General features: G+C 37.2%; 1 pseudogene; it reads right to left on the bottom strand.

The window, feature by feature from the left end:
- Positions 1 to 273: 273 nt before the first annotated feature.
- On the bottom strand, positions 274 to 19077 carry LOC113693386 (RNA polymerase II C-terminal domain phosphatase-like 4; annotated as a pseudogene).
- Between the last annotated feature and the right edge of the window lie 1433 nt (positions 19078 to 20510).

The raw sequence follows: 20510 nt of genomic DNA, 5'->3' as shown, positions 1-20510 counted from the left end.
TAATAGCCAGATACAATTGACAAGCAGCAAGAAAACAGCAGTACAGCAAACAAAATAAAATCAAGGCAAAAGTAGAGCAAGGAGTTAACCTTGCAAAAGCACCAAAACTAAGCTTTTATCAATATTCTTACAATCATAACTGAGCAAAAATTAGTAACCTCAATTATTTATGTTAAATACAGCCCTTAACTATAAAGGGAGAAACATGAAGAGCAGAACAAGCAAATCGTGTCTCGTGACACGAAAATAACAGTGCAGCCAAGAAAAATATGATCAAGGCGGAAATGGAGTGAAGGGCTCACCCTGCAAAACCACCAAAAGGCAGAAACAAAGCGAAGAGTTCAATTTGCAAAATTAGGAAACTGAAGCTTTCAATTGAAAAAGGAAGTTGCTTTTGAGATGGCTTGCTCAGAAGATTAGCGAGGCAAAAGAGTGAAGAATTCACATTACAATACCGCCAAACCCAAGCCTTCAATTGAAGAAAGAAACAAATCCAATGTGCTGCTTTTGAGATGCCTTGCTCACAAGATTACCTAGGCAAGAGAGCTTTGTGCGGCTCCCATAGACCGCTTCGCACACCACCCACCGCCCACCGCCCACCGCCCACCGCCCACTCACCAGTAGAGCTGAAGCAACGACAATTACAAACGAGATGGACGGTCTTAGTTGGAGAAACCAAATACACACCTGAAGCACAAATACAAAAGCTACCAAAGTTGCTCATAATTACTAGATAATCGGTCCATGGGCACTGTAGCAACTCCAACACGTGCTTTTAGTATAGCAAAATGATATGTTGTTTAAATCTGTTAGTAATGTGTTGAAGCTGGAAGTTTTCATTTATCAATGTCCTCTGTTCTTAATCATGTTGATGTTGTTTTTCTGTGGAGCATATGTATGTTGATAGTGACAGGGAATCCTGGATAACAAGACCATATTCTTGATTAGCTTCATTGTGATAGTACCCTTGGAAATACCACATTGACATTGGATTTTGTCCTTGTGTATCAGTGTTGCATCACTAGTGTATCTTAGAGTCTTGATTATTTTGTACGAGCTAACATCCTTGAAGTTTAGCATTTACAATTTTTCATACAATCTTCTGGTATGAAGAAAATCTAATTAGCAACTGTTTCTAAAACTCAGCAGTTTTAGCAAGCAAATATTACCTTCAATTTGGTAAGGAAAATTTTGATTCACTACTAAAGGTAGGAGTATAAACAAGGTTAACTAAATCAAACACCCTTGTGTTCAAACTTGTTTGATTATTTTAACGAACTTGAAATTATACTTAAGCTTATCTAGTTTACTTCTCAAGCCGAGCTCGAATGAACTTTTATTGAATCGAGCTCAAGTCAAGTTCAAATTGTTTGAATATTTTACATGTATAATTTTATTTTTATGCTAATCGAGTTGGGATCAAACTGAACTTGAAATTTTATCAAATACAAAATGCTTATAGCAGTTTTTTCTTTTTGCCTCATTTCTCAACTTTGATGTGCTAAAAATTGATCGATCTTTTTCTCAACGATTTAGCAGCAGAGGGATCAGATGCTGATTTTCCCAACTCAAAATATGTGTGAAATTTTTGACCTACTAATATTTGAAATTTTTTACCTGCTAATTTGTAATGCAAAATTTCAGCTCCTATATTATCTTTGGTACGATAATGCTCATTAACTTGTTTTTTTTTTTTTTCTCTCTTTCAAAGTTTAACATTTGATGCATGAAATAATACATCCACTTTACACTATAAACTAATTTCAATAGCCAATAGAGCAAACAGAAATCCTATGCCATGATAACCAAAAATACGAGTATCACAGATCATAAAACAGGGTTCTTCATATCAGTCAAGCACTAAGTTTAGAAATGTATATGATTACAATTATATTATATGAACTTCTTGTACGCTTTTCTAGAACTATGGCTTGTTATGTATAAAGCATAACCACCCCTTAAAGGCAAAGTAAATGAGCAAAATCAATTATCTAAGAAATAGCAGAAACATAATATATAGCTGTCTTCTATGCTCAGTGGTCTGGAATGCACATAAGTACCAGCAATGCAGAGCTATAGTAGCAAAGAGGACACAGAAAAATATTTTGAAGAAGACAAAATGATCGCTTGCACGTAAATGGATCCTTTAGGAGGGGATATGCTACAAATTGTAATGGCACATAGGGAGAAGAATATAGGATTAAGCTGGACTGGATTTAAATTCAAAATCAAATTCCAACTTGAGCTAAATCCAGTTGAACAGAATTTTAGAATTCTGACTTGTTTAGAGTCCCAGTCAGGGATGATGGTAGCTATTCTTCTAATGGCCTTGGTTTTGCTTAGACAAGTAGTTGTAGTCTGTAGAGTTTCTATCTATTGAGTGGTATGACCTGAATCTAATATCGCCTGCTCTTATCATTTTCTGCACCAACATCCCAAGGCAATCTAATCTTTTCTTTTCTTTCATTTTCTCTCCATCCAAACAAACGCAATACTTGTATTCAGGATGCTTTTGCCACAAGTAGTTGGCAGCTTTAATCCACCTTGGATGGGCCAAAAATTTTCTCTCCTGTGTTGTCCAAAGAGATTGTTCTGTTCCAGCATTCCTGGTGACCACGTGATATTGATGGGCCAACTTCAGATCAGATGAAGATGCAGCTCCCAATTGCTCGGCAATTTTCCACAGGTGATCAATTTCTGCATGATGTTGTATAGAGCCAACCCCACTAAAGACAATCTTGCAACCCATCAAGACTCACTTCCTAACTGTTTTCAGCACCTGCCATGGTTTTAAAAGAGAGTGAATGCAGTTCACATTAATTCCAATCGATAGTAATAACGTCAAGGATGATAACCTTAATGACAAAATTTATCAGGGTGGTTTAAACACCTATGGAAAGAGCAGAGAATAAAAATGTTAACACTGAGAGAGAGGACCTATGACTTATGAGTAAAGCGCTTTAACTATTACCTTTCTAACATCTCGGTCAAGAAGACTTGAACAATTTTCCTGTTTAGCAAAAAAAAAAAAAAGGTTCACTAAGAATAACTGAGAATTAATGAAATGTTTAAGAAATTGAAACAATCATAAGAACCGAATGTACTGTATCGAAAAAGGTGCTATGTATCCTGTTAAGAACTCTGAGAACTGAAGCAAGGGCTGCATCAGGATAACTTTTTTTTTTCTCAAACGGTATTCTTCTTATACATATATAAACTTGATAATACAAGATTTTAGTTACATAAGAGGACATTGGTCCTATTATCCTCCTGTATACTCTCTTTGAGCCACAGGGGGAAACTTTGTTTCCATATTACCTTGGAAACAAGGTTGGTTGCAAATTGTGCCATTTTATGAGCACTTCTATTTCCATCTCTATACACAAAAGAAAAAGTACAGTCTTGGAACATGTCACTCAAATGTCTAATATCTTCTATGATCATGCCAATTGGTGTTTCACCCAAGCCTGTCTTGCATATTGTTTCAATGGCAGCTTTGCAATCAGTTTGCATTTCAATTCTTCGCCATCCAGCTTCTCTAGCCATTAGCAGGCCTTGTCGGAGTGCATCTGCCTCTTCCATTTCTGCACCACTACTGCTATACTTCCTGATGCCTCTTGCTTGGACAATGTTTCCATCACTATCTCTCGCTATCATTCCTAACCCAGCTCCTGCTGATTTAGTAGGAATCGCAGCATCAGTGTTTATCTTCATTACCCCTGCGTCTGGTGGCCTCCATTGATGGTTTTGCATTTGGTGACTCGTTCTTGTCCTGTGCTTTTTTTCATTTTCCACCTACTCCTCTTGGAACTCCAGCCATTTTTAGCAGTTTCTAGTATGGCCATATGCTCTCCACGTTTCCCTTCAAACTGTCGAGCATTCCTTGCCTTCCAAATTTTGCCAGATGATGTTTGCTGATAAGGTGATGTGGTCTTCTCCTCTTTGTCTGCTCCTTGCCTCTAATATACCTTCCCACCATCTCCAGAAATTTGATCTCCATTGCAATAATCCGTCCCACTGTATTCGGGCCAGCTTCCATATAGGTTCAGCATTATTGCAAAAGAAAATCATATGTTCCACTGTCTCCTCCCCCTCCTCACAACATTTGCATAATGGAGAGCCTTTTCCTGTTCTTTTGTGTATCAACGCATTTACAGGAATGCTGTTGTGTAGGCATCTCCATATGAAATGTTTTATCTTTGGCTTCATCCTTAATCCCCACAAGCTCTTCCACACTTTTCCTTTATGCTGTGCGTAGCTGGTTCCTTCCTCTCCATGATTCTCCTTGTTTCTTTGGTTGACCTCTTCCTTTTCTACTGCATATCCCGACTTCACAGTGTAATTTCCTGATTTTGAGTATTTCCAATAGACCGCATCCTTTTTGGGAAACAGACTTAATGGCACCTGTAATATTTGTGAAGCTTCCTGCTCTGAGAACGTCTCCTCAATCAGCTTCGTATTCCATTCCCTCTCTATCAACAAGTTTGCCACAGTTTGCAAGTTACAAGCTGGAGGTTTCTGAGTTGCTATTCTCCCGGTTGGTGATGCCATGATCCATTTGTCCCTCCATATGTTGATAGTAGTCCCATCTCCCACTCTCTTCCACATTCCTTTTTTTAGCACCTGTCCAGAGCTGTATATACTTTTCCACACCCATGATGCGTTCTTTGGAGCTTCTCCATCCCAGCCTGTTTGTGCTATTTTGTACTTTGCTCCTAGCACTCTGCTCACTAATAGGTCTGATTGCATCAATATCCTCCATAGTTGCTTTGCTAACAAAGCACTATTAAAGTGCTCTAGATCCCTAAAACCCAGACCTCCATTTCCCTTCACCTGTGTAATTTTCTCCCAACTCACCCATTGCATCTTCCTATCCTCTTCATTTTGGCCTCTCCAAAATTTTGCCATTTGACCACATATTTCATTACAAAGTCCTTTAGGCAACCTACAGCATGACATTGTATAATTTGGTAATGCCATTATGACTGACTTAAGAAGTACCTCTTTTCCTGCATAGCTGAGTAAGTTGTGCTTCCATCCCTTCATTTTGGATTTTGCTTTATCAACAATGTAGGCAAAAACTTGCTTTTTTGATGCTGTTATCACCAGGGGAAGTCCCAAGTATTTGCCACTGTTTGCCTCCTTGATGTTGTTCATCTCTTCACATGTCTGCCTCCTATGTTGTCTGCTACAATTTCTGCTAAAGAAAGCAGCAGATTTGTCATAGTTAATGCACTGTCCTGAGGCTAGTTCATATTTTGCAAGTATCCTTTGCATGGTTCTAGCTTCTTGTAGGTGCGCTTTACAACAAAATAAAGAGTTGTTTGCAAAGAATAAATGAGATAGCACTGGTCCATTTCTACTCAGTTTGAGGCCTGTAATCTGCCTATCTTCAATTGCCCTTGCCATGAGATTAGACAGACCTTCCGAGCAGAACAAGAAAAGATAGGGGGATAAGGGATCCCCCTGTCTAATACCCCTACTAGGTTTCACATACCCCACCCTTTCCCCATTAAAGTTGAAAGAATAGGACACGGAGGACATACAACTCATAATCCATCTTACAACAATAGGACAGAACCCCATTTTTAACATCATTCTGCCCACAAATTTCCATTCCACTCGGTCATAAGCCTTTGCCATGTCAAGTTTTAGGGTCATAAAAGCAGTGTTACCCTTTCTTTTGCTTTTTAAAAAATGCATGATCTCATGGGCCAAAATGATGTTGTCTACAATCTGTCTTCCCGGAACGAAGGCAGATTGAGAAGAGCTAATGCACAAAGCGATAATTTTTTTTAGTCTGTTGGCCAAAAGTTTTGCTAAAATTCTATAGAGCACATTACAAAGACTGATAGGCCTATAGTTTGCCAGAGCTATAGGGTTTTCAACCTTAGGAATGAGGGTTGTGCTAGTCTCATTTATGCTCTTTAAAAGGTGGCCATTGCTCAAAAAACTTTGAATAGCAGACACCACATCAGTTTTAATATCATTCCAGTATCTTTGAAAAAATAAGGGTGTCATACCATCAGGTCCAGGTGCTTTATTTGGGTGCATGGAGAACACGGCTGCTCTAACCTCAGCTTCCTCCACAGGTTGTATCAAAGTCTGATTTAGTCTGCTAGTAATTGATACAGGCACCCCTTCCAACACTTCTTCCATGTCTCGTGGCTGAGATGTGGTGTACAGGTCTTCATAGTACCTGCAAATCTCCTAGATGATTTGTTGATTATCTGAACACCATTCTCCATTTCCTTTCTGCAACTTTGTTATCTGATTTCGTTTCCTTCTTGTCTTCACACAAGCATGAAAATAGGCTGTATTCTTGTCCCCTTCCTTCAGCCATTTGCTCCTTGCCTTTTGTGCCTAGAAGATTTCCTCAGCTTTATTGGCACTACTCAACTTTAGTTTCAATTCAGCCATTTCCCTACTTTTCCCTTGAACTACAGATTCTTTGAGCTCCTGTATCTTCCTTTTAATCTCATTAATCTGTGTAGCTGCATTTTTTTTTATTCAGTCTATTCCAACTTAGAAGTGCTATCCGACACTCTCTAATTCCTAGTAATCTTGAACATTTTTGAGCCCACCTGTGGTCTTGCCCAGGCCTGTCTCACTACCCCTTCTGCTTCTTGGCTCTGAGCCCAGACTTGGTTGAAGACAAATCTTTTTTTCATTTTCTTTTGAGCTGGTATAGTAGACAGCACCAACATTGAGTGGTCTGAAGCCTCATTTTCCACATGTTTGCAAGTTGCATCCCAAAAAATTTGGAACCACTCTGTGCTACTCAGGCATCTATCCAACCTTTGTTTAATCTCCCCCCCATTCTCCCATTGGTTGCTCCATGTCCATGGGTTGCCTTCGAAATGTATGTCTACCAGGCTAGCTTTCTGTATAAAGTTTCTGAAGCATCTAAAGCTACCCTCACTTCTTTTCCTACCCCCTCATTTTTCTTCATTTGATAGAATATCATTGAAGTGTCCCAACAAAATCCATTTATTCCCCAACAACTTCATTCTTTCCACCAGCCCTTCCCATTGCACTCTTCTGGTTGCATCATCCGTAGTTGCATAAATTCCAATGCACCACCATTCTTCTTTTACTTCCTTATCATAGACCCTCAGCTCGATTGAGCATTCTGAAGTATGGATCTGTAGTACTTTTACTTCCTTTTTCTACATCATAGCTAGATCCCCAGCTCTTCCTGCTGGTTCTACTACTACATTATGATCAAAACGAATCTGCTTCATGATACCTTCAATAACTCTTTTTTGATTTTTTGTTTCTGATAAAAACACTACCTCTGGAGAGTGGAGGCGTAATACCTCCTTGAGTTGGGAACTGTCAAGGGGCTCCCGGCACCTCGACAGTTCCACGCCACAACTCTCATTTACACTGTGAAGGCTTTCTTGGGCTTGCCTCCATTGCCCCTAGTTGTATATGCAAAATCTCCCCCAGTTTCATCATTTTTGGTTTCTGCTCCTCTACCTCATCAATCTCCATCATACTGTCTACCTGATTGTCACTTTCCAGTTTCCTCTTACCTCTCATCTTGGGTTTTCCCATTTCAGTTGTGATATCAGCCAGCGGTTTTCTAGTGACGCATGGCCTTCTCCTAGCTTGTACTCATCCCCTTGCATTTCTGTCTTGGCCATGCACTGTGTGCAGTTGGTTCTCCTCAACCCCTTGTCCCACATTTTTACTCAAATCCCTTTCCTCTTCTCCTTCATCCGTCTCCATAACCTGGACTATTGCAAGTGCTATTTTGTTTTCATCTTTTTTTTTCCTCTGGTTCTACATTCTCCTTCACATTCCGTCCCTTTATACCTCCCTCACTACTCCCTCATTTTTCCTTTTTTTTTCTTCATCTTCCTTTGATTTTTGCACCTCCTTTTGCTCCTTACTCTTCTCCTCTTTTTTCATATCTCCAACTGTACCCACTTTTATTATATTCATCCTAACCTCCTGATTCCTTACCCCTACTCCCTCTAACATCCCCCTCTTTTTTTGTTTCTGTGGTTCAACCTTTTCTAGGGTACTTCCTTCTAACGTTCTACTAGCTCTTAAAGGAGAAGCCATGATGTTCCCTGCTCTCATCCATGCCCCAAATTGTTCTTCTCTCTGGTTATACTCTCTTTCCACATCCTATTATTCCGCATTTGTAGCAGAAATCTGAGCACTTTTCGTATCTAAATTCAACCCATATTGGGTTCCCATTAAACTTTATAGTAGTGCCTCTCGCCAGTGGCTGTGATATATCCACTTCTGCCAAAATTTTCATATGCCTCCCCTCCTTTCCTCCTCCTGGTGGGATGATTACTTCCTTTACTACGGAGAACATTTGTCCAAGTTTAAAACCCACCGCTTTACTCAACCAGTGGATTGGGAGATTCCACACTTGTATCCATACGTGAGATTCATGGAATGCTTCCGTACTCCTCTCTATTCCCGGTGACCATGGCTTTACAACTAGTAACTGGTTATCAATGACCCATGGTCTCCCATTCAGAGCTTTCTCCTTGTCTTTTTCATCTGCAAAGTTAAACTGGAAGACATTTGGGCCGAGCTCACTGACTTGTAGGTTTCTGGGGTAGCCCCACACATGTGATGTGTAGTTTTTAACCCCTGTAAAATTTGCAACTTTCTCTCCCATGATTCTTCCTACCAAGGTTAGCTTACATTCCTCGACTCCAGCTAACACATCCTCTGTTTCCAAATCTATTTCTTCCATCTCTTTGCTGCTAAGATTGAACCTATAGAAAGCCTTTGTAAGGTTCTCCGCCATACTGTGGTGCTGTTCAATGGTGCCTGTATCAATTTCAGCTGCTATAATCAGATTTAACCACTCCTTGGGGGTATCTGAGTTAGTGCCACCTGAGTTTACCACAAGAAAAATAGAGGATAGAAGAAACAAGCAAGTAAAAACAAGTACGTAAAAAAATAAAAGCCCTAGCCAGAAGGTAAGCTTTTTAAAACACAAGGTGGGGTTGAGCTGCCTTTATGACCCCACGACCGACATATCAATGCTTCTTGCGATCAATAAAGAGAACAGAGTAGGGACTTGCATCCCCTTTCTGAGACAGCCTCCACTAAAGCTTAGAACTGATAACTAGATTTTGGTAGTTTGCTAGAAGATTGGTAGTTTGTGCTTTGGATAACCCGGACACAATTGATTGGTGGTTTTTGGTTCGGTGCTGGGGCTTGTGTTTTGAAATGTGGGTTGTTCGCTTTGAATTTTGAAATTTTGAGTGTTTTTGAGTGTTTGAAAATCTTTTTTGCTCTCACACCGGAGAGAGGGTCTCTACTAGAGAGAGAGAGCTCTCATTTTAGAGAGGGAAAACTTTTGTCGCTTTCTGCATCAGGATAACTTATTGTTATTAAAATTAGGCTGGTACAATATAGGAAAGAATAAATCTAAACTGAAAAGAAAGAAATGGGTGGAGATTGAAAAAAACAATCCGAGACTTGTGAGCACAATTTCTTTAAAACAGATTCGCCCTCTACAGGTAGAGTGCTCGAGGTTAAATAGGCGTCTGTCTTCCAGGATACAACGAATTAAAGGTGAATATGTTAGCACCAAACTTCTTCACCACAGCGAACTCGAACTAGAGCAATATGGAACACAATAAAAGATGAAGATGCAAAAGAATAAAAAAAAATTGGAGAGAGAGCTCTGTTTCAAAACAAAATAAAAAGAGAGTTATTTATAGATGCTGGCTAAGGGTGACTGTAGAAATTGGAAACAAATGTTAATTCCATTTAATTATCTTCACATTTATCAAAGTACCACATTCATGTACATACATGTATTCTCGATAAGAAAACTCCAAATTCATGTATTAACAATTACGTACATAAATACTTAATTCCTAAGTATATGAATTCTAGGTACATGAATCTTTAGGTACATGAATGATAGATAATTATCCTTGGATTCTATCAAGAGTGCAATTATGAGAACGATTTTCTCATTCACTCTACAATGGATTTTTCCATTTTTCCAACAATCTCCCACATGAATGAAAAAATTGTTTTGAATTTGACTCTGCAGTAGTGTTCCACAACTGAAACCTGCATAAGATAGGTTGGTGTTACTTTTTGAACCTCCTCTCGTGAAATACACTTACTTTACTAGCAATACAGTAGACATGATGTCTTTGAACTGTCCTGCTTTTCAGTGTAAATGAACCATATATTTCACACAGGAATCATGCTCCATTTGTTCAGTTCTCATAGTTATGTTCGTTTTGGCCATGAACAACAACCTGGTTCAGCAAGAGTTTTTAGAATTGAGCCCTAAACAATTCTCTTTTGAAGCGGTCCCACTTCACTCTCACATATGTGATTTACTTAAGTCTCTAGTAATTAATTACTTCACTTAAGAATCATTAAAGCACACCATTGTGCTATCCTTAATTCTCCTTTGCGTCATTGTTTCATTATGGAATGGGTCTAGGGATATCCCCCCCACAATGACTATGCTAAGTCCTTATAATTAGGTTGTCCCTTTGAACCTAGATATTGGGATCTCCAGTCAGCTAGGTTGGGTTTCCTTTATAACACTTAGCCTTCCATGGGCTTTAGTCCTATTCCCTTTGCCATTCCCTTCCATGGGCTTTAGTCCCATTCCCTTTGCAACCAACTCTCTATTCAATCCTTTGGTTAGCGGTAGCAAGAATCATTCTGATAGAATTTATTCTCGTAACAGGAGAATAAGTATCAAAATAATCCAAATCTTCTTGTTGCTTGTATCCTTTGATTACAAGTCTAGCTTTGTACTTATCGATAGAGCCATCAGGTTTCATTTTCCTTTTAAAGATCCATTTGGATCCTAAAGGTTTACAACCAGGAGGAAGATCCACTAACTCCCATGTGTGATTCTGTAAAATAGAATCAATCTCACTTTTTATTGCTTCTTTTCACAAAAATCCTTCAGAAGAACTTACAGCTTCTGTATAGGTTTGTGGTTCCTTTTCTAATAGAAAAGTTGTAAAATAATCTCCAAATGATTTTTCCTCTCTAGCCCTTTTGCTACGTCTCGGTTCATCTTGTTGAATCAAGTTATGATCATGATTTTCTTGATTCATGACTTCATGTGTTCGTTTTGATGAACTTGATGCACCATTTGATTTACAAGGAAACACATCTTCAAAGAATGAAGCATTCCTTGATTCCATTATCGTATTTTTGTGTATATCCGAAATTTCTGAATTATACACAAGAAACCGATAAGCAGCACTATTATGTGCATAGCCTATAAAGATACAGTCCATAGTTCTAGGACCTAACTTTATTTTCTTTGGTGTTGGAATAGCCACTTTTGCAAGACACCCCCACGCTTTTAAGTATTTGCAGGATGGTCTCCTACGTTTCCATAACTCATAAGGAGTTTTATCTTGTTTTTTCTGGGGTACCCTATTTAAAAGGTAATTGCTTGACAAAATAGTTTCACCCCATATATTTTGAGGTAATCCTGAACTTAGTAACATCGCATTCATCATTTCTTTTAATGTGTGATTTTTCCGTTCAGTAACACCATTTGATTGTGGTGAGTAAGGTGCAGTTACTTCATGAACAATTCCATATTTTGCACAATAATCACCAATAGGTGTTTCATATTCACCACCTCTATCACTTCTTAACCTTTTAATACTCCGATTAAGTTGATTTTCAACTTCATTCTTGTAGAGAATGAATTTTTCCAAGGCTTCATCTTTACTTTTGAGTAAAAACACATAACAGTATTTTGTGCAATCATCAATGAAAGTGATAAAATATTTATTACCACCTCTTGTTTGAACAAATTTCAAATCACAGATGTCTGTGTGAATCAATTCAAGGGGATCCGTGTTTCTTTCAATTGTTTGAAAAGATGACCTTGTTAATTTTGCTTCTATGCAAATCTCACATTTATGGTTTGAATTGATTTGAAAGGAAGGAATATGATCCAAGTTAATTAGTCTACGCAAAGTATCATAATTAACACGACCTAGTCTACCATGCCATAAATTGGAAGACTCAAGCAAATAAGCAGAAGACTTATTCTTATTATTCACAATAGTCATTACATTCAATTTGAACAACCCATCGGTTGTATATCCTTTCCCTACATACATTCCAGATTTGGATAATATAACTTTATCCGATTCAAAAACCATGCGAAAGCCATGCTTGTTCAGCAATAATCCAGAAACAAGGTTCTTGCGGATTTCTGGCACATACAGAACATCATTCAAAGTCAATGTTTTGCTAGAAGTCATCTTTAGCAACACCTTACCTTGATCTTCAATAGCAGATGAGGCAGAGTTCCCCATGAACATTTTTTTCGAAGGTAGTGAACAGGTCTTTGTTTGTGCAAACATGTCTTGTAGCTCCAGTGTCAATCCACCATTCTTTTGGATTTGACCCCATCATATTCACTTCAGAAACCACAGCAGTCAGGTTCATGTTTTCCATGTCTCCCTCGATTCTATCAAGCAAGTTCGCTTCATGCTTCTTCTTCTTTGGAAGCTTACATTCAGTGGACTTGTGACCTTTTTTGTCACAGTTGAAGCACTTCCCTTGGAATTTCTGCTTAGAGATTTTCCCTTTTGCCCCAAGATTTCGATTTGACTTTTTGCCTTTGGAGTTTTGCTCTTGCTTATACTCCACAATATTTGTTTTAGCATCAAATGAATTTAATGCCTTGCAATCGGAACCCCTGTTGTCTTCTTCAATTTGAAGTCTAACAATAAGGTCCTCCATACTCATCTCTTTGTGCTTGTGCTTGAGATAGTTCTTGAAATCCTTCCACCCAGGAGGTAGCTTTTTAATAACAACAGCGACTTGAAAGGTTTCACTCAAAATCATGCCTTCAGCTAGAATCTCATGCAAGATAATCTGAATTTCTTGCACCTGACTGATAAGAGTCTTGGAATCCACCATTTTATAGTCTAGAAATTTTCCGACGACAAATTTCTTTGCCCCAGCATCTTCGGTTTTATATTTCCGATCCAAGGATTCCCACAATGCCTTCGCCATCTTGTGTACTTGATACACGTTATATAGCGAGTCATGCAAGCAGTTCATGATATAATTTCGACAAAGGAAATCAGAGTGCTTCCAAGCATCAATAGCACTGACAGCTTGTGCATTACTTAAGCCCTCAGGCAGTTTTGGAGCATCCTCACTTAAGAATCTCGAGAGATTCAATGTTGTCAAATAGAACAACATCTTTTGTTGCCATGTCTTGAAGTTCAGCCATGGAACTTCTCAGGTTTCTCACTATGGTTGGTAGAAACCATAGAAGTAACCATTCCTTTAGGTCGTTTCACAATAGTGCCAGAGGCAGAGGCATCAGAAGTAGAATTCTTGGTTTCTCTTCCTGTATTGTCAGCCATTGAGAATAGAGACTGTTATTAAAATTAGGCTGGTACAATATAGAAAAGAATAAATATAAATTGAAAAGAAAGAAATGGGTGGAGATTGAAAATAACAATCCGAGACTTGTGAGCACAATTTCCTTAAAACAGATTCGCCCCTTACAGGTAAAGTGCTCGAGGTTAAGTAGGCGTCTGTCTCCCAGGATACAACGGATTAAAGGTGAATATGTTAGCACCAAACTTCTTCACCACAACGAACTCGAACTAGAGTAATATGGAACACTATAAAAGATGAAGATGCAAAAGAATACAAAAAAAAATTGAGAGAGAGCTTTGTTTCAAAACAAAATAAAAAGAGAGTTATTTATAGATGCTGGCCAAGGGTGATTGTAGAAATTGGAAACAAATGTTAAATTCCATTTAATTATCTTCACATTTATCAAAGTACTACATTCATTTACATACATGTATTCTCGATAAGAAAACTCCAAATTCATGTATTAACAATTACGTACATAAATACTTAATTCCTAAGTACTTAAATGGCTACACCATTTCCTTGAGGACATTCCAAAATGGGGAAAACCTGTGCCACCAATATGTATTCATTGTGATAGTAAATCAGCAATTGGAAGAGCACATAATCACATATATAATGGTAAGTCTAGACATATACATCGTAGGCACAATACCATTAAATCTCAACAGGAGTTATCTCTATTGATTATATGAAATCAAAGGATAACATAGCGGATCCGCTAACCAAAGGATTGAATAGAGAGTTGGTTGCAAAAATGGCAAAGGGAATGGGACTAAAGCCCATGGAAGGCTAAGTGTTATAAAGGAAACCCAACCTAGCTGACTGGAGATCCCAATATCTAGGTTCAAAGGGACAATCTAATTATAAGGACTTAGCATAGTCATTGTGGGGGGGGGGAGATATCCCTAGACCCATTCCATAATGAAACAATGACGTAAAGGAGAATTGGATAGCACAATGGTGTGCTTTAATGATTCTTAAGTGAAGTAATTAATTACTAGAGACTTAAGTAAATCACCTATGTGAGAGTGAAGTGGGGCCGCTTCAAAAGAGAATTGTTTAGGGCTCAATTCTAAAAACTCTTGCTGAATCAGGTTGATGTTTATGGCCAAAACGAACATAACTATGAGAACTGAACAAATGGAGCATGATTCCTGTGTGAAATATATGGTTCATTTACACTGAAAAGCAGGACAGTTCAAAGACATCATGTCTACTGGATTGCTAGTAAAGTAAGTGTATTTCACGAGAGGAGGTTCAAAAAGTAACACCAACCTATCTTATGCAGGTTTCAGTTGTGGAACACTACTGCAGAGTCAAATTCAAAACAATTTTTTCATTCATGTAGGGGATTGTTGGAAAAATGGAAAAATCCATTGTAGAGTGAATGAGAAAATCGTTCTCATAATGGCATTCTTGATAGAATCCAAGAATAATTATCTATCATTCATGTACCTGAAGATTCATGTACCTAGGATTCATGTACTTAGGAATTAAGTATTTATGTACGTAATTGTTAATACATGAATTTGGAGTTTTCTTATCGAGAATACATGTATGTACATGAATGTGGTATTTTGATAAATGTGAAGATAATTAAATGGAATTTAACATTTGTTTCCAATTTCTACAATCACCCTTAGCCAGCATCTATAAATAACTCTCTTTTTATTTTGTTTTGAAACAGAGCTCTCTCTCCAATTTTTTTTTATTCTTTTGCATCTTCATCTTTTATTGTGTTTCATATTGCTCTAGTTCGAGTTTGCTGTGGTGAAGAAGTTTGGTGCTAACATATTCACCTTTAATCCGTTGTATCCTGGGAGGCAGACACCTACTTAATCTCGAGCACTCTACCGGTAGGGGGCGAATCTGTTTTAAGGAAATTGTGCTCATAAGCCTCGAATTGTTTTTGTCAATCTCCACCCATTTCTTTCTTTTCAATTTAGATTTATTCTTTCCTATATTGTACCAGCCTAATTTTAATAACAGTCAAATTCAAAACAATTTTTTCATTCATGTGGGGGATTGTTGGAAAAATGAAAAAATCCATTGTAGAGTGAATGATAAAATCGTTCTCATAATGGCACTCTTGATAGAATCCAAGGATAATTATCTATCATTCATGTACCTGAAGATTCATGTACCTAGGATTCATGTACTTAGGAATTAAGTATTTATGTACATAATTGTTGATACATGAATTTGGAGTTTTCTTATCGAGAACACATGTATGTACATGAATGTGATACTTGATAAATGTGAAGATAATTAAATGGAATTTAACATTTGTTTCCAATTTCTATAATCACCCTTGGCCAGCATCTATAAATAACTCTCTTTTTATTTTGTTTTGAAACAGAGCTCTCTCTCCAATTTTTTTTATTCTTTTGCATCTTCATCTCTTATAGTGTTTCATATTGCTCTAGTTCGAGTTTGCTGTGGTGAAGAAGTTTGGTGCTAACATATTCACCTTTAATTCGTTGTATCCTGAGAAATAGACGCCTACTTAATCTCGAGCACTCTACCTGTAGGGGGCGAATCTGTTTTAAGGAAATTGTGCTCACAAGTCTCGGATTGTTATTTTCAATCTCCACCCATTTCTTTCTTTTCAGTTTATATTTATTCTTTCCTATATTGTACCAGCCTAATTTTAATAACAATCTGTATTGTCAGCCATTGAGAATAGAATCTATTTTAAGACTGTTATTAAAATTAGGCTGGTACAATATAGGAAAGAATAATCTAAACTGAAAAGAAAGAAATGGGTGGAGATTGAAAAAAACAATCCGAGACTTGTGAGTACAATTTTCTTAAAACAGATTCGCCCTCTACAGGTAGAGTGCTCGAGGTTAAGTAGGCGTCTGTCTCCCAGGATACAACGGATTAAAGGTGAATATGTTAGCATCAAACTTCTTCACCACAGCGAACTCGAACTAGTGCAATATGGAATACTATAAAAGATGAAGATGCAAAAGAATAAAAAAAATTGGAGAGAGAGCTCTGTTTCAAAACAAAATAAAAAGAGAGTTATTTATAGATGCTGGCCAAGGGTGACTGTAGAAATTGGAAACAAATGTTAATTCCATTTAATTATCTTCACATTAAGTACCACATTCATGTACATACATGTATTCTCGATAAGAAAACTCCAAATTCATGTATTAACAATTACGTACATAAATACTTAATTCCTAAGTACATGAATCCTAGGTACATGAATCTTCAGGTACATGAATGATAGATAATTATCCTTGGATTCTATCAAGAGTGCCATTATGAGAATGACTTTCTCATTCACTCTACAATGGATTTTTCCATTTTTCCAACACTTTCATCATGTTGAAGTTAAGAAAGCGGTTTGAGATTTAAACCAGATCGATGTCTGCTTGAAGCGAAGAATTGGTATCCTGCCATCAATATCAAATTCTCCTTATGCTTCTTCCAGGCCTAAACCATTGACAATGAGACAGATTGTCAGCTTTGCAGCAAATGTAGACAGATATAAACTTCCCAGAGTTTCTTAAATGTGAAAGTTTATTGTTCATGATCGAAGTTTGTGATATGAGACTGAGACTGAGGAAAGCTTAAGCAAATTGTCCGAATCCTGATACTAGGTAGACCATAGACATAAAGACTAAAGAGCACTCAGAGATGGTTTGCCCCATGCAACTGTTACTTCTAATTGGAAACAAATCTGCCTACCAACACAGAATATGTGCATGATAATAGAGGAAAGAATACAATTTCATTGGAATCATAAGAGGCGGGGTACAAAACAAAAATCTAAGCTTAGTGATGAGTGGAGGAAGAGTGAGTTGAAGCACCTTTTCCTTGTCATCAAGTATTAAAATAGCACTTTCTTTCCCCGGAATAACATCAAGGCGTTTCTTATTCTTCTGGGTCCAATCCTCCTGAGCTATCACTCTAGAACTGAAGTACATCTTTTTAGGGTCAAGCAGCTCTACCATTTTCAATTTGTAGGGACATGTACCCATCGTTCCTACGTACATCTCAAACAAGTTGCTTCTTCAAGGAAAGCATGTACAGAAGGCCTCAACTTGGTTAGCATGGCCATTGAATCTAGCCAATGCAAGCTGCTCTTCACAGCATCTGGTAATATGAAATAAGATGTTAAACTACAACGATTTAGTTAGAATACGAACATTTATAACCGCAAAAGATGAAAGCCTTCTCTTTCTTAAGTTAACAGATATGAAGAAAAATTGTGAAAAAGAATCAGAGGCAAAATTCTAACCCATTCATAGAATTCCACTATCAGCACCAACTTCTAATAAAGAAATAACAATCTGAGTCCAACAAAAAGATACTTAGGTTTGTAGAAAATGGGATCAACGGAATCCACATCTGGTATTCTTAATAGAAGTACATTGATATTAGCCAAACACTAATCAAAAGGCCAAATTACAGGCTGTTCGAGGTAGAGAATATTCATAAATTCACAATTGTACACCTGAGATTGATTTCTCTTGGTCCAACAAGAGTCCTGCAATCCACAAACCCAACAATTGTGCCCTTAAGATCGATTTCTCTTTGTCCAACAAGAGTCCTGCAATCTTAGCAGTGAATAATCCAAAGGCAAACCCAACATTGTACCAGCTACACAGTGCACGCCGCCACCAATATGCAAAGAAATATATGTACTCAACGTTGTCCTCACATATAACATTCCCAAGTATTCAAAAAGGAAATCCAGGTCACCATACCTAACGCAGCTTTGATTGTCATCACTACATTGTAGAAAGGTAGCATGGCGCCGAAATTGCAATGCCAATAAACCTGAATAGAAATCTCTCCCCCCAGATCTTAGTTAAAATTAGAAGTAAGGGAGTAGTGATTGTCAATATATTAGGGTGCGTTTGGTTCTACAGAATTGGAATTGATGAACATGCAAACAAAGTGAATTCTTTTTTATAGCTAAAGGCACTAATTGTTAAAGGCACTAATTTATTTTTTCTTGCATTTAACTAATTGTTACTAAAGCTTTAAAGGGAAAAAATAAATTAGTTCCTTTTCTGCAAAAAAAAAATTATTCTTTTTTTTTCTTAATTAAATTATATTAAATAAAAAATAATTGTATATTCTAACTCTAAAAGTAGTTTATATTTATCAAGTTAAAACCTTGATATTTTTTTAAAGTTAAGAACTTTAAATTGTAGAAAATGAAAAGCCTACTCTATGATATGAATTAGGGAGGAAAGTCACAACTTGTACCTATTATAAATGTTTGAGTTTTGTATCTTACAAGAAATTCCAATAGATGAACATGCAAACAAAGTGATTTTAGCCAAAAAAAAAAAGAGAGAAAGAAAAGCACAATTATACATTCCTACTATTTTTCAATAAATGGCCATTCTAATATTAAATTAAGTTCGAATAAGTTCCTATCAAATTTCAACTTCCATGATGGCCTTGTCTAATTTGATAGTCAATAAACATTGCTCGTGCTAAAGCATTCCTAAATTGTGTCCACTCGCTAGTTGGTTGTACTATTCGAATTCGATTCTCATTAATAGTATTTACACCACCATCATTATTTGGACCATCATCTTCCAATCCATTTTTCTCATCTTCATCTTCCATTTCATCTTCATCATCAACCTCATGCTGTACTCTTCGCATCTCAGGATCAACTTCGTCCAAGTAAGGATCATGCACATGCATTAATTATCATGACATGAGTCTTAACATCAAAAAAAGATGCATCTCTCAAAATGGCTCATCGCTTCTTGAACAACCCAAATGTCCTTTCAATCACATTTCGAGCAATTGAATGCCGAAGGTTGAATAACTCTTTGAAATTTTGAGGCTTGTTCCCACTAGCAGACCACTCACTAAGATGATATCTAACTCCCCTATATGGAGCTAAGAAATCGGGGCTATTTGCATAACCCGCATCAACAAGAAAGTACTTGCCTGTAATGTTGGACAACAAATTGTTACTCATTTATAGTTAAAAAAAACACTCAATAAGTCTAATTGTCACATACCCTTGGGAACAATTAATGGATCTGATCTAACTAATGCATCACGTAGAACCCTACTATCTGCTGTAGAACCTTCCCATCTAGGCAATACATATGTAAATCTCATGTCACGGGAGCATACACTTAAAACATTTGTTGCTATCTCATTCTTCTTATTCCTGTATCTTTCTTGATCTCTAAGAAGAGTATGTACTTTAACATAAGTAACGTCTAACGCTCTAAGGCAATCCTGTATTACAAACAATATATCATAAGTTGATGAATCTTTTAAATATTATCTTCATTAACAAATATAAAAAAATATTGATTACCTGGAACCATTCCCACTTTTCATGCTCCTAACCTTCCATTTCCGTTTCAGGTTGGATAAGGTAGTGTCTCTCCAGTTTTATGATAGCACGTAGAACTATATTAAAGTATCGACTAACTGTCTCACCTGATCTTATGAAATTAAAATTGACAGTGCGATTCTTAAAGCTATGAGCAAGAACATAGAGAAACATTGCAACTGCTTCTTCAATAGTAATATTTATAGTATCCCTCAACCTACAATACTCTCTTAAATTTGTACATAAAACAGTAAGTTGCTCTACACAAACTCTGTTGTTTCCATAGTAAAGACGCCTTAGATATATTTCATGTGCTACTTTAAAGTCAAAATAAGGCTCCTTTACTATATGTTTCTCATGCCACCAGACTACTAATGTGGCTACTATTACCATATAATTTGCAACTACCACTTTTCTCTTTTTTGCCTTTTGCTCGTCTCCTTCTTTATCCATGCCAATATCCAAATTCTGCAATTCAAAATCATGACAAATGAACCAGTAGTATAATTCAGACAAATGAATCTTGAGCAATGGCAAATGTATCTTTAGGTCTGGTCATGATTACATGCTTTTCTCCTATATTCTTGGAGTATTTATCTACTATATTTGCTTGTTCTTTTGTGTCTTATTATTGGGGATAGCTAATAAGTTCCCCTTCCCTGATCATTACCCTGAGTACGCCACCAAGAAACAATTCATTGACTACCTAGAATCATATGCCACCCACTTTGATAACAACCCTCAATTCAATGAGTGTGTGCAATCAGCTAAGTACGATGAG

This window comes from Coffea arabica, chromosome 6c, assembly GCF_036785885.1.
Source record: "Coffea arabica cultivar ET-39 chromosome 6c, Coffea Arabica ET-39 HiFi, whole genome shotgun sequence".
NCBI lineage: Eukaryota > Viridiplantae > Streptophyta > Magnoliopsida > Gentianales > Rubiaceae > Coffea > Coffea arabica.
Note: the sequence above shows the minus strand (reverse complement) of the source record. Positions and strands in the feature narration are given on the sequence as shown.